This window comes from Erinaceus europaeus, chromosome 13 (assembly GCF_950295315.1).
Source record: "Erinaceus europaeus chromosome 13, mEriEur2.1, whole genome shotgun sequence".
NCBI classification, from domain to species: domain Eukaryota; kingdom Metazoa; phylum Chordata; class Mammalia; order Eulipotyphla; family Erinaceidae; genus Erinaceus; species Erinaceus europaeus.
Genome location: NC_080174.1, coordinates 22,381,892 through 22,397,040, shown reverse-complemented (window position 1 = coordinate 22,397,040; position 15,149 = coordinate 22,381,892). Strand labels below are relative to the sequence as shown.

Sequence of the window (15,149 nt, the reverse complement as noted above, 5' to 3'; positions counted from 1 at the left end):
TAATAAAAACAATAATAACCACGACAACAATAAAAAATAATAATAACAAGGGCAACAAAAAGGGAAAAAAACAGCCTCCAGGAGTAGTGGATTCATGGTGTAGCCACCGAGCCCTAGCAATAACCCTGGAAGCAAAAAGAAAAAAAAGAAATAAAGAAAAGAAAAGAAGAGAAAAGGAAGGAAAAGGTAGACTTTGAGCAGAGACTTTAAAGACAAGTAGGATTTTTGCTGGTAGATTGGTGTGTAAGGTGAGAATAAGAAAAAAATGTGTGAGTACAACAGCAAAAACTCAGTTTGCTTCATAAAGAGATATGAAGGAACTGATAAGAGAAAGCATTGAAAATAAAGGCAAACATTTTTTCCCCCTAATGTCACCGAAATTAAAATATTGTCATGCCAGCTTTTGCAAGAAGGAAAGAATTAATGACTGATGTCTGGAATGCAGTGGAAACAAGCATTGGTCAGCTCTATCAAGCTATTTCTTTGTTTCAGATAACAATTATACATGTAGCAGGAGGTATTTGAGACTTCTATCATGTCTCTATCTAGAAAGACTGGAGTTGGGTTTCAGGACAAACAGGTTAGGGAATTAAGGTTCCCAGGTCATCTGGCTTCCTGGATGATGATATATTTCTATGCATTTCCTCCTTAAATGTAACGTGTAGAAGTTTTAGACAATTCAGAGTAGTTGAGTGGAAAAGAAATAAACAGAACAAAGGTATCAAGTGAGTTTCTGCTAATTATTCCTTCCTATAAAGTAGTTAATATATTTACTGCTTCTGTAACACAGTTCCTGAAAAACTGAGTCTGAAAGACTTGTCTTCTGCTTAATCCAATTTACTAATTTTAGCTCGCTTATTCCCTTTAAGGCCTTATCAGATAGCTCTGTTCCTTTGGGGCCACAGTTTCAAGCACGCACAGTTGAATTCATGAAACAACAGACTCCATTCTGGAAGCTGTTCTTTCACTCTGGGCCAAGAAGTTGTAGGGATGATACCCAAAGTCCAGTTCATACAGCGTGAACCAGCCTCCCCTTGCACCAGACTCAGGCAAAGCTAGACAGTATCCCAAGTCTCCAAGATTTGCAATTAAGACTGGAAAAGAGAAAACAAAAATGGGGCAGAGTGGCAGACGAACCTAATATATTTATTATTTATTAAGTGCCCTGCCAGAAAACTTTGTCAGTAGTCCCTGTGTATGGTTTGACCTGTTCCCACATATCTGCCCTTGAAGACAATCTAATAAATATTCCTGTGTTCATATTATAAATTTCTTATTTTTTCTTAAAACACATCAACTAGGTTTCTGTTTTGTTCACCAAAAAAAAAACAACAAAAAAAAAAACCAACAACTGGATAGTTTGCACTTTATTTGTAAGCATTCTAAGGAAGGGGATAAGATTAGAATTGCATGGACTTCTTAGGAACTTTCCCTGATAAACATTTCTTTCTTTCTTTTTTTTTTTTTTTTTTTGTTATTACTCAGGCTTCCAGCTCTGGGTCAACTTTTTCAGATAGAGAGAGAACAAAATACAAAGAGAGTGAAAGACACCAAAGCAAATAAGGTACCCCCAGAGCAATGGGTTACATGTATACCCACAAGCAGGCAATCCTCTCAGCTAAGCTATCTTGCTGGCTTTTTTCATCGTTAACTTGATGTTGATTTTTCAATAATGTACACTTGAAACTCACATAATGTTGTTAAAAGATCACTCTGGTAAAGCAGGCATGTGTCACCAAACAATGGGGATATTTTTGAGTACTGTGTCATCATATGAGCTGTATAAGCATGTAATTACACAAACGTAGGTAGTATAGCTCACTACACACTTAGGCAATATGATTCACCCTCTTTGGGGCTGTTGTTGTATGGGTGAACTTTCACAGACATGTAGTTAAGGGACCCTTGATTGCACTTGTCTCTCCTTCCCACCCTGGTGAAAAAGATCATCTCTAAAGCTCGTGTATAGCTTAAAACATGTTGGCAGTGCAGGAAACCAACAAAGGCAGTAGAGAGCTGGGATCCAAGTTGGTAAATAAAGTGAAGAGTGAGAGTAGAAATCAATCTGTGCCATAAGCTAGGGATCCAGGATCAATGCCAGGCACGCAGCGGAAAGGATTAGATACGCATCTGACAAGTTAAAGTCTGCAGATAGAGCAGACACCTGAAACTTAGAGACAGAACTCAGAAAATCGAGTAGGTCACTAGACGTTGAGTAGGCTGCATTGTGATGTCTCAGATGTGCTGCCCTTAAAAGATCATACTAGGCCATCTTCAGTGCTGTTGGTTTTTTTATATTTATCAAGATATAATTAAGGGCCCACTGGTGGTGCACCTGGATGATCGTACACGTTACCATGCTCCAGGACCTGGGTTCAAGCTCCCTGTCCCCACCCACAAGGAGGAAGATACACAAGTGGTGAAGCAGTGTTACAGGTCTCTCCACCCCCCCTCCCTCTCCGTCTCCCTCTTTTCCTCCCTCCTCTCTCCCTCTTCCTCTCTCTCTCTCTCTCTCCCTCTCTTCCTCTCTCTCTCCCTCTCTCTCTCTCTCTTCCTCTCTCCCTCTCTCCCTCTCTCTCTTCCTCTCTCTCTCCCTCTCTCTCTCTCTCCCTCTCTCTCTCTCTCCCTCTCTCTCTTCCTCTCTCCCTCTCTCCCTCTCTCTCCCTCTCTCTCTCTCCCTCTCTCTCTCTCTCTTCCTCTCTCCCTCTCTCCCTCTCTCTCTTCCTCTCTCTCTCCCTCTCTCTCTCTCCCTCTCTCTCTCTCTCCCTCTCTCTCTTCCTCTCTCCCTCTCTCTCTTCCTCTCTCCCTCTCTCTCTCCCTCTCTATCTCTCTCTCTCTATATATATATATATATATATCCACACACCACTTAATTTATCTCTGTCCCATCAAGTAAAATAAATAATAAATACATGTTTTATAAAAAGATAAAATTGACAGGGGACTAGGGAGATAGCTCAGCAGATAGGGCATGTTTCTTGTCAGATGTACTCCTCAGATACTGACCCCAGAATCACATGGCAGTGCCACAGAACCTGGGGAAGCTCCTGTGCTATGTTTTCTCTCCTTCTGTTTGATACAGAACTGCAAAAATACTATTGCACAGAAAAATACACCACAACTTTTTTGACAGCCCAATAGTTTAGACAAAGTTGATATATAAAATTTTATGTGTCTAATGTCCATGGTTTTATATGTATTTATACATATTTAATTAATAATATGTATATAAATATACATCTATTTATATGTGTACATATAAATGGTTATCACAGTAAGGTCAGTTTATAGGTTAGAGTGCTTTAACATTCCGGTGGAGTCTACGAACTTTTGTAAAGATATTTCTAAATACAGAAATGTAAAAGGCAACTGGAACAACTGGAAAATATGAAAATACTTGAGACTTCTTTGGGTATCAAAGTTATAAACGCTCATACTTTTACCGTAGTTTGTTACCTACACATAATTAAAGGACTTGGTAAATTTTGAGTTGAGTTCTCTGAAAATACAAAGATAGTATGGTTTTCTTATTCAAGTTTATGAACTCTTTAAATTAGATTCACTATTCTGCTAGGGTAGGCAGAGTGTCTTGGAACCCAAAATTAATTTTTTTTTTTAAATCTGGGCTAGGGAGGTAGCATAATGGTTATGCAAAAGCCTTTCGTGCCTGGGGCTCTACAGTCCCATATTCAGCCCCCACTCCCACCATAAACCAGAACTGAGCATTGCTCTGGTGGAAATTAAAAAATAAATTATGGTATCTGATTAGTCTTTAAAAGTCTAGTAACAAAATGCAGAAAGAGACTGAAAGGATCCATCAAGCATCTCTAGGAAAATTCCCACCTATAAGAATTGGAAGAAGAAAGGGATCATACAGTGGCATACTTGGTTAAGAGCAAACATTACAGTATGCAAGGACCTGGGTTCAAAGCCACTGGTCCCCACCTGCAGGGGGAAAGCTTGACAAGTAGTGAGGCAGGGCTACAGCTCTCTCTCTATCTTTTTTCCTCTCTCTATCTCCCTCTCCTCTCTCAATTTCTTTCTTTATTTATTCAATAATAAACAAATAAGATCTTTAAAAATCTCATTAAAAAAGAATTGGAAGGAGAACAAGGAATTAAACAGAAAAGGAAGAGTAGGGAAAGCACTAAACACACTGAAAAGGGTGGTGTATCACAGAACCCAAGAGAAGAGTTTTAAGTCTCATAAAGCAGAGAATAGCTAAAAATGTTACCCAGCACAGAAGTCAAAGAAAATAGTGAAAATGGGGAGTCGGGTGGTAGCGCAGTGGGTTAAGTGTACGTGGAGCAAAGCACCAGGACCAGTGTAAGGATCCCGGTTTTAGCCTCTGGCTCCCCAGCTGCAGCGGGGTCACTTCACAGGCGATGAAGCAGGTCTGCAGGTGTCTGTCTTTCTCTCCCCCTCACTTCCCCCTCCTCTGTCCATTTCTCTCTGTCCCATCTAAAAAAAGAAAGAAAATAGTGAAAATAGAGCTTTGTGTTTGCTAGACAACCTGCCTTCACACTCTAACTTTGTCATTTAATACCTTGGGCATATATTTTTTTAAATTTTTATTAAAGGATTAATGGTACAATCAATGTGGTGAAATACAATAGTTTATACATGCATAACACTTCCATATAACAATAGGTCCTCCTCTGACATCATGTTCCAGAACCTGAACTCTCCCCGCCCCCACCCAGAGTCTTTTACTTGGATGCAACACACCAACTCCAGTCCAAGTTCTGCTTAGTGTTTTCCCTTCTCATCTTGTTTTTCAACTTCTGTCTATGAGTGAGGTCATCCTATATTCATCCTTTTGCTTCTGACTTATCTCACTTTTTAAAAAATTTCTTTTTTTTTAAAATTTATTTATTCCCTTTTGTTGCCCTTGTTGTTTTATTGTTGTAGTTATTATTGTTGTTGTGGTTGTTGGATAGGACAGAGAGAAATGAAGAGAGGAGGGGAAGACAGAGAGGAGGAGAGAAAGATGGACACCTGCAGACCTGCTTCACCGCCTGTGAAGCGACTCCCCTGCAGGTGGGGTAAAAAATTTCTTTATTAGGGGATTAATGTTTTACACCCACCAGTAAATACAATAGTTTGTACATACATAACATCTTCCAGTTTTCCACATAAAAATACAACTCCCACTAGGTCCTCTGCCATCATGTTCTAGCAACCTGAACTCCCCCATCCCCACCCCAGAGTCTTTTATTTTGGTGCAGTACACCAACGCCAGTCTAAGTTATGCTTTGTGTTTTTTTTTATACTTATGTATTTATTTTTCCCTTTTGTTACCCTTGTTGTTTAACATTGTTGTGGTTATTGATGTCGTTGTTGTTGGATAGGACAGAGAGAAATGGAGAGAGGAGGGGAAGACAAAGAGGGGGAGAGAAAGAGACACCTGCAGACCTGCCTCACCACTTGTGAAGCGACTCCCCTGCAGGTGAGGAGTCGTGGTGGGTCCCAGATCCTTGGTCTTTGCGCCATGTGTGCTTATACCCATTGCACCACCGCCCAGCTTCCTATGCTTTGTGTTTTTCCTTCTGAGCTTATTTTTCAACTTCTGCCTATGAGTTAGATCATCCCATATTCATTGTTTTCCTTCTGACTTATCTCACTTAACATGATTCCTTCAAGTTACATCCAAGATGGGGTAAAGAAGATGAATTCACCATTTTAAAAAAATGTATTTATTTATTTATTTTACCTTTTGTTGCCCTTGTTTTTTATTGTTGTAGTTATTGTTGTTGTTGTTATTGATGTCGTCATTGTTAGCACAGAGAGAAATGGAGAGAGGAGGGGAAGACAGAGGGGGGAGAGAAAGGTAGCCACCTGCACACCTGCTTCACCGCCTGAAAAGCAACCCCCCTGCAGGTGGGGAACCTGGTTTTTGAACAGAGATCCTTAAGCCGGCCCTTGCACTTTGCGCCATGTGAGCTTAACCCGCTGCGTCACCGCCCACCTCCCCAATTCACCATTTTTAATAGTTGAGAAGTATTCCATTGTGTATATAGATCACAACTTGCTTAACCACTCATCTGTTGTTGGGCACCTGGATTCCTTCCAGGTTTTGGCTATTTAAAATTGTGCGGCTGGGCGTCTGGCGATGAGCAGCGGGTTGAGCGCATGTGGTGCAGAGCGCACGGACTGGCTTAGGGATCCCGGTTTGAGCCCCTGCTGGAGAGTCGCTTCACAGGTGGTGAAGCAGGTCTGCAGGTGTCTGTCTTTCTCTCCCCCTCTGCCTTCCCCTCCTCTCTCCATTTCTCTCTGTCCTGTCCAACAACGACAACATCAACAGCCATAATAGCAACAATAATAATGACTAAAACAGCAAGGGCAACAAAAAAGGAAGTAAATATTTTTAAAAATTGTGCTACTATGAACATAGATATATACAAATCCTTTTGGAAGGGTGTGTTGGGTTCCTTAGGATATATCCCCAGGAGAGGAATTGCAATATCAAAGGGTAGCTTCACTTCTTACCTTCTGAGTGTCCTCCAGACTGCTCTCCACAGGGGTTGGACCAATTTACATTCCCAGCAGCAGTGCAGGAGGGTCCCTTTGACCCCACAAGGTCTCCAGCATTTATTTGTTGCTGCTATCTGCTGATGTGTGACATTCTCATAGGAGTGAGGTGGTATCTCATTGTTGTCTTTATTTGCATTTCTCTGACAATCAATGACTTGGAGCACTTTTCCATTATGGTTACTCGCCTTTCAGCTCTCTTCTATGGAGCATATTCTGTTCATATCCTCTCCCCACTTTTGGATGGGGTCATTTATTTTCTTTATATATTTTGGTTATTAGCCTCATTTCTGATGTATGGCATGTAAAGATCTTCTCCTATTCTGCAAGGGGTCTCTTTGTTTGCGTAGTGGTTCCATTGGTTTATTTTTGCTTTAGTCTGCTTTGTAACTGTATTCATTTCTTTGAAGATATTTTTAAGATTTACACAGAAAAGAGTTCTGCTTTGGGCATATTTTGTGTCACCTCTCTAAGCTTTATTTTTCCTGTTTATAAAATAAGTATAAATAACAACTACCATCAAGATTACTTATGTTTAGGATATTTTCTAAGTTATACCATAAAGTTTCTGTCAACAACAGCCCTTCTAAGGACTATCCTTAGTCTACCTGGTTACAGATATTTGCATCACATCTATGAACTTCCTTCTGTATAACCTAGTGCAACTTGAAAGTAATTTATGGCATATTGTGACCAAGCTTAAAATATATTCTGGTGCTCTCTAGGGATTTTATAATTGGAATGTGGGAACATTGAGGCAATTAGTAGCAGCAGTATAAGGGAGTGTGCTAGGGAAAGAAGGGAGTAGGAATGGCAAGCTGTAAGCAAACAGAGCCTATGAAGAAACTTGAATGAAGTGTTTGAGGAAGTCCATTTGTGACAAGAGAAGAATGGAATCACTGCAGACTGAAAATCAGAAAGGGAAGAAAGAAAAGTAGAGGCACTAACAAAGAATTGGGTGGCTTTCCTCCAGTCTTAGTTTCCACAAATCCCATCTCTGCTCTGGGCTTGTTTGTTATCACCCCACTCCCTTTTATTTTGATTGGGTCTGAGCAGATCTCTTTTCCTGACAGCTATATACAGTCCTGACCAGAATAGCCACAAAAGTATGGATAGTAAACATGATAAGGAATGTGACAAGTGAAAGTGGTAAACAAGGCCCAAGTACACATGTATTCACCATGAGAACATGGCAAACTAGACAGCATATCTCTAAAATTGGGGGTGGGGGGATTTCTCTGAAAATATTTTTATTTTTGTTGTTGTTGTTGTTGTAGTTATCAGTGTTGTTACTGATGTCGTTGTTGTTGGATAGAACAGAGAGAAATGGAGGGAGGAGGAGGAAACAGAGGGGGAGAGAAGAATAGACACCTGTAGACCTGCTTCACCGCCTGTGAAGTGACTCCCCTGCAGGTGGGGAGCCGGGGACTAGAACTGGGATCCTTCCGCTGGTCCTTGTGCTTCTCACCATGTGCACTTAACCCACTGCATTACCACCGGACTCCCAATATTCTTGTTTTTCAGTCGTAATTTTTAGAAACTGAGTTAACTGAGGTAAGAGATAGCTCAGCAGATAGAACACATGCTCAATCATGCATGAGGCCCTGCTTTTGAGCCCCAGCATTACATGGGAGCACTGCATATAGCATTGAGGGGAAGTCTGTGGATGGTTGAGTAGTACTTTGGGGTCTTTTTTCTCACTTTCTCCTCCTCCCTCTCTCTCCCTCTCCCTCCTTTTCTCCTTCTCCCTCTCCCTCCTTTTCTCCTCTCCCTCTCTCCCTCTTCTTCCTCTCCTTCCCCTCCTCCTTGCCCTCTCCCTCCCCCTCCCTCCTCTTCTCTCCCTCCTCTCCTCCTTCCCCTCTCCCTCCTCTCCTCCTTTCCCTCTCCCTCCCCTCCTCCTCCTACTTCTCCCTCCCCCTCCCCTCCCCCTCTCCCTCTCCTTCCCTTGCCTCTCTTACTCTTTCCTCTTCTCCCTCTCCCTCCTCTCCCCCTCTTACTCTCTCCTTTCTCCCTCTCCCTCCCCTCCTCCTCCTACTTCTCCCTCCCATTTCCCTCCCTCACTCCCTCTCCCTCCCCCTCCCTCTCTCCCTTCTTCTTCTCCCTTTCCCTTTCTCCTCTCTCTCCTCATCTCCCTCTCCCTCCCTCATCCCCTCCCTCTCTCTTTCTCTTCTATTTCTATATATAGAATAAAGGAATTGAACCAGGCAGGTTGCTTGGTAGTATTGCTTATGCATGAGGCCTATAGTTTATTCCTCAGTGCACATGAAAAAAAAAAAAAAAGAAAAATGAGGGGGAGGTAAGTCCAAACCATCTGCAAGATACATAGGATCCTAGGACTTCTCCCTCTAACACAAAATGCAGAGCACCCAATAAATCCAGAAGAAGCTTTATGTGTTATGCTAATGATAGTTGATTATCACTGCTGACCTTTGTGGGAGCAGAAGGTGGAGGCAGAAGCCAGGCTGCGGTGACTTCAGCCCTGATGATTAATGAGGCAGAGGCAGTAAGATTGTCTTTTCTCATTGGGAGGTGAGGCGTGATCAGAAAAGAAGAGCAAAGACAGAAGAAGCTAGAAGGGGAGTCAGGGAACATAAACATTCTTTATTAAAGTTTGTCTACAGTCTTCCAAACAGTCTGGAGTGTCAACTCTTTTAAGGTTTTATTTTTAGAATAGAATTGAATCTGATTGATAGTCAAGGTCTGACATGACTGCTTTGTTTTTAACAGAACTATATCCAGTACAACTGAGGGCCCCAAAGGTTTAACTTCTTCTCCTTCTCCTTCTCCTTCTCCTCTTCCTCCTCTTCCTCCTCCCTCCCCCTCCCCTCCCCCTCCTCCTCCCCTCCCCCTCCCCCTCCTCCTCCCCTCCTCCTCTCCCTCTCCTTCTCCTTTTTCAGTTAGAGACAGAGAGGGAGGGAGAGAGATAGAAAGAGAGAGAAACCCACCTGCAGGGGGAAGCTTCACAAGTCGTGAAGCAGGTCTGCAGGTGTCTATCTTTCCCCCTCTCTATCTTCCCCTGCCCTCTCAATTTCTGTCCTATCCAAAAAAAAGAATTAAATTGAAAAAAAAAATTCTAAAAAAAAAAAGAGAGAGAAAGGGAGTGGGGGGTAGCACAGCAGGTTAAGCTCATGTGGTCTAAAGCACAAGGACCAGGGGAAGAATCCCAATTGGAGCCCCCCCCCCACCTGCAGGGGAGTCACCTTCACAGGCGGTGAAGCAGGTCTGCAGGTGTCTATCTTTCTCTCCCCCTCTCTGTCTTCCCTTCCTCTCTCCATTTCTCTCTGCTCTATCCAACAACAACATCAAGGGCAACAAAAGGGAATAAATAAATAAAGAGGGGGGGGAGACCATTGCACTGAAGCTTCCTTCAGTATGGCACAGACCAGGCTCAAACCTGGGTTCAGCACATAGTAAAGCAGTACCCTATCCAAGTGAACTATTTTGCTGGCCCAAAGGTTTCATTTTTAAGAGACTTGAAACACCTTATCATTGCCTGTCACAGGCCCACGCTGCATCAGATAATCATCCCTCTGAACACTGACTGCACTGTGACTGACTACAGGTGATAGGTTTGAGAGAGAAATTCTAAGGCAAAGGGCAAGAGAGGTTAAAGAATGGTGGTCAGAGAGGTTAAGGAATGATGGGTCTCTGAACCAGACTGGGATGGATGTCCCAGTTGTCTAAGTGTCCTCAGGTAGTTTGTGTAACTTGGTGATGATACCTCCCCTTCCTCACTACTCTTTGGGGTTTAGTAGAGTTGGGATATATAGTCCCAAAATGTTTTTCACACAATACCTGGGACCAAGACTCAGTAAGTACTATATAAAGTAAATCAGGGAATGGCCTTCATTTGCATAAAGGCTGCAAAATCTAAATATTTCTGTTTCATGTCTGTGATTTTAGCTTTCTAAGTAACATGGGTCTAGTTTATATAAGCCTCTTTACAAGTGTCTTGTTCAGTTAAAGTACTTAACAAAAATCCTTTTGATGTTCCTGACACTGAGTAGTCATACTTCAGATAAAAGGAATGCCAATGACATGGAGCACCAGTAAAGTAAAATAACACAGCTTAAGTTTCAGAAGAGAATTCATCCACTGCCTTTGTGTTGCTTGATCAAAATATCCTTAAGAAAACAAAACCTTAATTAACAGAAACCATATTTATCAGTCCCTGCACTGAGTGGAAATTTCAATTTAAAGACTTGGAGGCCAATCCTAAAGTAAGGGATTAGTATCCTGGAAACCAATATGCACTGCATCGACTTCCACCAGTTCACTTTTAACCCACCAGAAGGCTTCCTCATCCTCTCTAGGAGGAGAAAACACTTCTATTTTCCTAGTGTTATCTTTAGGGTTCCTCGCTTGCACAACTCACTCCACTGCTCCTGGAAGCCAAGCCTCTTTCTTTTCTTTTCTTTTCTTTTCTTTTCTTTTCTTTTCTTTCTTTCTTTCTTTCTTTCTTCCTTTTCTTTCTCTCTCTCTCTCTCCTTCTTTCCTCACCCCTTCTAGAATCTAGAGAGAGAAATAAAGATAGAGATATAGAAACTGTAGCACTACTACACCAGCTTCCCTCCTGCACATACTCCTTCCAGGTGACCCAGGGCTGGAATCTGGGTCCCTATACATGGATTTGTATTTGTACTCTTTCCTATGAGTCACCTGACAATCTTACCCTTGTGCCTTATTCTCACCAGAAAGTGAGAAAAAAAAGTATGAGAAGGATAGTGATTGACATAGGGCTTTGAGGTCTGCTGGTAATCACAGGAAGAGGAAAAAATAATCCTGTTTGCAGTTCATTTACTGTAGTAGTTAGTTACCTTTGACCACTAGTCCCCAAACTATGTTAGATGCCAGAGATTCCACAGCAAATCGAACACAGCCTTTAATGTCACAGAGATTATGGCCTAATTTGGGAAAAATAAAAATTGACTAAGAATATTCTAGATGCTTTTGAGAAAACAGAAGATGGAACCGGGTGGTGACACACCTGGTTGAGCACACATGGTACAGTGTGCAAGGACCTAGGTTTGAGCCCCCGGTCCCCATCTGCAGGGGGAAAGCTTCATGAGGGGTGAAGCAGTATTGCAGGTATCTCTCTGTCTCTCTCTGTCTCCCCCTTCCCTCTCAATTTCTGGCTATCTCTATCCATAAATAAATAAAGATAATTAAACAAAAAGAAAACATAAGATGCTGTTTGAGGGCGGGGGGAGAGTTAGTTGTTGATTATTTAATCTCATAGAACTCTCCTAATCAATTTTTTTTGTTTGTGTTCTAGAAATATAAACACAGATGTAGAGCCTCCCAAGATTATATTCCGGGTCAAAAGGTAATGAGAGCATAATAAAGTCAAATTTAACCAATTTAAAAAGATATATACACCCATATGTTCACAGCTACAAAATTTACAATAGCCAGAATATGGAAGCAGCCTAAGAGCTGAACAACAGATAACTGGGTAAGAATTTATGGAACATTTATTCAATGGACCATTACTCTGCAATAAAACAAACAAACATGAGACAGTATCATCTGGAACAATATGGAAGGAGATGGCAGTGATAATTTAAGGGAAATAAGTAGAGATGAAGGAAACTATAGGATTGCTTCATTCAGGTATGGAGTGTTAATGCCTAAAGCAAAAAAAGCATACAAAGGAAAAATGATAACCAAATCATCTCAGGTGTCATGAGAACCATGTTGGGGGGGGGGTGGCACAGGATTTTGGTGAACCTACACATACCATGGGAAACTACCTCTGAAATCTTATAATTCTGTAAAACACTGTTAAACTGCTAGCAATAAAAAAATTATTAAAGTAAACATCAGAAATAATACACAAATGCTTCTAAAAAATAAAAAATAATAATAACATTTAAAAGTTGATCTAGCTTACATAGTTCTATGCAACACATGTTAGATGAACTTCCACAACCCTAAATTATTTTGATGATTTACTGCTTTGTGGATGACTACTACCATGTTATAATAAAACAGAAATTTACATTTAGGTCATTGTTGAATTCTGCAGCTATTTTGATTCCTCATAAATACATTGCTAATGAGCTTTCAGTTCATTAAAGTTTCTCATTATGCTATACATAAAAGACATTTAGAATAATTGCAACAAAGAAAGTATAAGAAAATGTTTATATATAGCAATAATTAGAGAAAGTGGCAGGTTAAGTGAACACTAAGTGTTATTGTTGTAGTAATTATTTTTTATTATTGTTTTTCCTGTTATTTGGAAGGGCCTGCTGAATAGAGATTATGAAAACTTGTTTTCACTACTGTTTTTAAATATATTTTTTACTTGTCACTAGGGTTTAACTGTTCCAGGCAAACTTTTTCAGACAGAAAGACAGAGGTAGAGAGCCAGAGAGAAAAAGCACCGTGACACTGAATTTTCCCTCATTATGGTATGGAGGGAGCCAACTTGAACGTAGGCCGTGTCCATGACAAAGCAAACAGATCTTGCTGGCCCTGATTTTTAATACTTTAAGTCATGTGGTTTTGAAAAAAGAGCAATCAAAGTCCTTGGGTCCTCTACCATTCCTTAAAAGTAAAATTTACAAAAAAAATTACAGTACTTAAGACTAGATTACTACTTCTTTTCTTCAGGTATTCACATCCACCTCTTTCAAATTCATTCAAAGACCATTTACATTATAGATGCCATTCTGCTTTGATGATACTGCGATGAAAGCCTTTAAGTCTAAAGAAAAGGGAAGTGCTTTTGCAATAGGTAGAATTCCATTTAATGCTGATGTCATAGGGAACATGTCTTCCCTATGAAGCAATGAATAGTGGACCACTAGTCCATGCAATCTTAACTGCCCCTTGGTTATGAACTTTATATAACTCTTCTTGCCCCACAAACCATCAAACCATGTAGTGAAATGCTTTATACTGCTTTAATTTTAATTTACATTTGCCTAAAATTTATTGATATTTTTTTCCCCCAATGATCAGTCTGGGCTTCGTTTTGAGAACACTGAACAGCTTGCACTGCCTCCTATGGGATTCTGGTTTTATAGCTTGCTTTCTTTGCCTCAGAATCATGTCTGCCAATAATACTGCAAAATCAGCAGCTGCTCACCTTCACAGATGGATGAAGAAGGGGAAAGACCCTGTAGAAATGAAGCGGTGTCTCATAAGAGTTAATGTGGAGGTTAGGAAAGTAAAAAAAAAAAAAAAAAAAAAATGATAAGAAGCTGAAAAGGAGGAATGTAAACTCACTTCCTGATAACACTACTTGTCCACTGCAGGAAAACCACAATGTCCGGGGCACTGTAAACTGGCCTGTTGATTAAATTGTAAAAGGCATTAATAGCAACAGTTTGGAAAGTCAGCTGTAAACTACTCAAGCTGCTAGGAAGTTGCTTTTAAGGGGGAAAAAATGTCTCTCCTCACCCCCATAGACAACATAATTCAAGTTGACTTAACCCCAAAATGTGTGTCTTTATTGACAAGAACTGACAATAGTCCCATTCATTTAGATGCTCACTAACATTGCTTCCAGAACATCAGAACAGACAAAAGCAGGAGTAGATGGAGGTGCTACTCCAGCTTTTGTTTCTCTTTTGGCATCTTCCTGCATGTATCAGTGAACAAGTAGTATGAATTTTGTGAAGCACCACAGGTGATGGTTTAGTTTTCCAAGAATTAAGTGTGATGCAATTGACCCATGGCTGACTCTTCTTACAGTTCCTGGTATATTATTGTTGTCGTATAATTACTTGTATAATCTCATTTTCACACATTTGAGCTTTTGTTGCAGAGAGAATCCTGCACTCTAGTTAGATGCTGTTGGGCAGATTCTTCCTACTTTAGTTTGTCTCTTGTACCATGATGATCCAAAGGTATTAGCAGATATCTATCTTGCTGAAGATTTAAATGAATGGATTGAAAAAGTTGTGGAAACAGGAGCCATGCCTCATTTTCCAAACCTGCAAGCAGTTGCTAAAATGCCAATTGGAACGTCTGTAGTCAATGGAGCAGGGGAAAGAGCATAATGGTTATACAAAAAGACTTGCATGTGTGAGGCTCCAAAGTCCCAAATTCAATACCCAGCACTACCATAAACTAGAGCTGAGCAGTTCTCTGAAAAAGAAAAAAATCATAGAAAATATTGCTACTGAACAAATGAACAAAAATTAGGTTGTAATAGATGCAGTAGCACTCACCATCTTTCCAAGCTTGAAAAATGAACTCCAAAACTATTGAATAACATGCAGAAGGAAGCTATGTGAGATTGTGCTAAACACCACTGCTAACTGCTAGGACCAGAAACAGCAAGCTATAAATCATGGCTTAGACCTTTTCCGGCATTGCCTCTAAGGTAGATCTTACAACATGAAAGGAAACTGTATGGGCTATAATCAACTATCTAGGTGGTGGTACAGTTGAATATCTTGTACACATGCCTACATTGTGGCATTATATCAAAGGAATCATTGATGATCCTCTTAGCTGTGAAAGATACCGAAATATTTCTGATTATTTTGGAAGCCATTCAGATATATTTCAGGTTGTTGAGGAATTATGTGAAATAGAGTAACTTAGTATTATGACTGATGACTATAGCAGTTTGGACAAAAATTGAGACTACCATATCAGGA

The 15,149-nt window shown here is 40.6% G+C and overlaps 1 pseudogene; it reads left to right on the top strand.

Annotated features, from left to right (window-relative positions):
• The first annotated feature begins 13,411 nt into the window (after nt 1-13,411).
• LOC103112515 (importin subunit alpha-1-like) lies at nt 13,412-14,543 on the top strand (annotated as a pseudogene).
• The last annotated feature ends 606 nt before the right edge of the window (nt 14,544-15,149 follow it).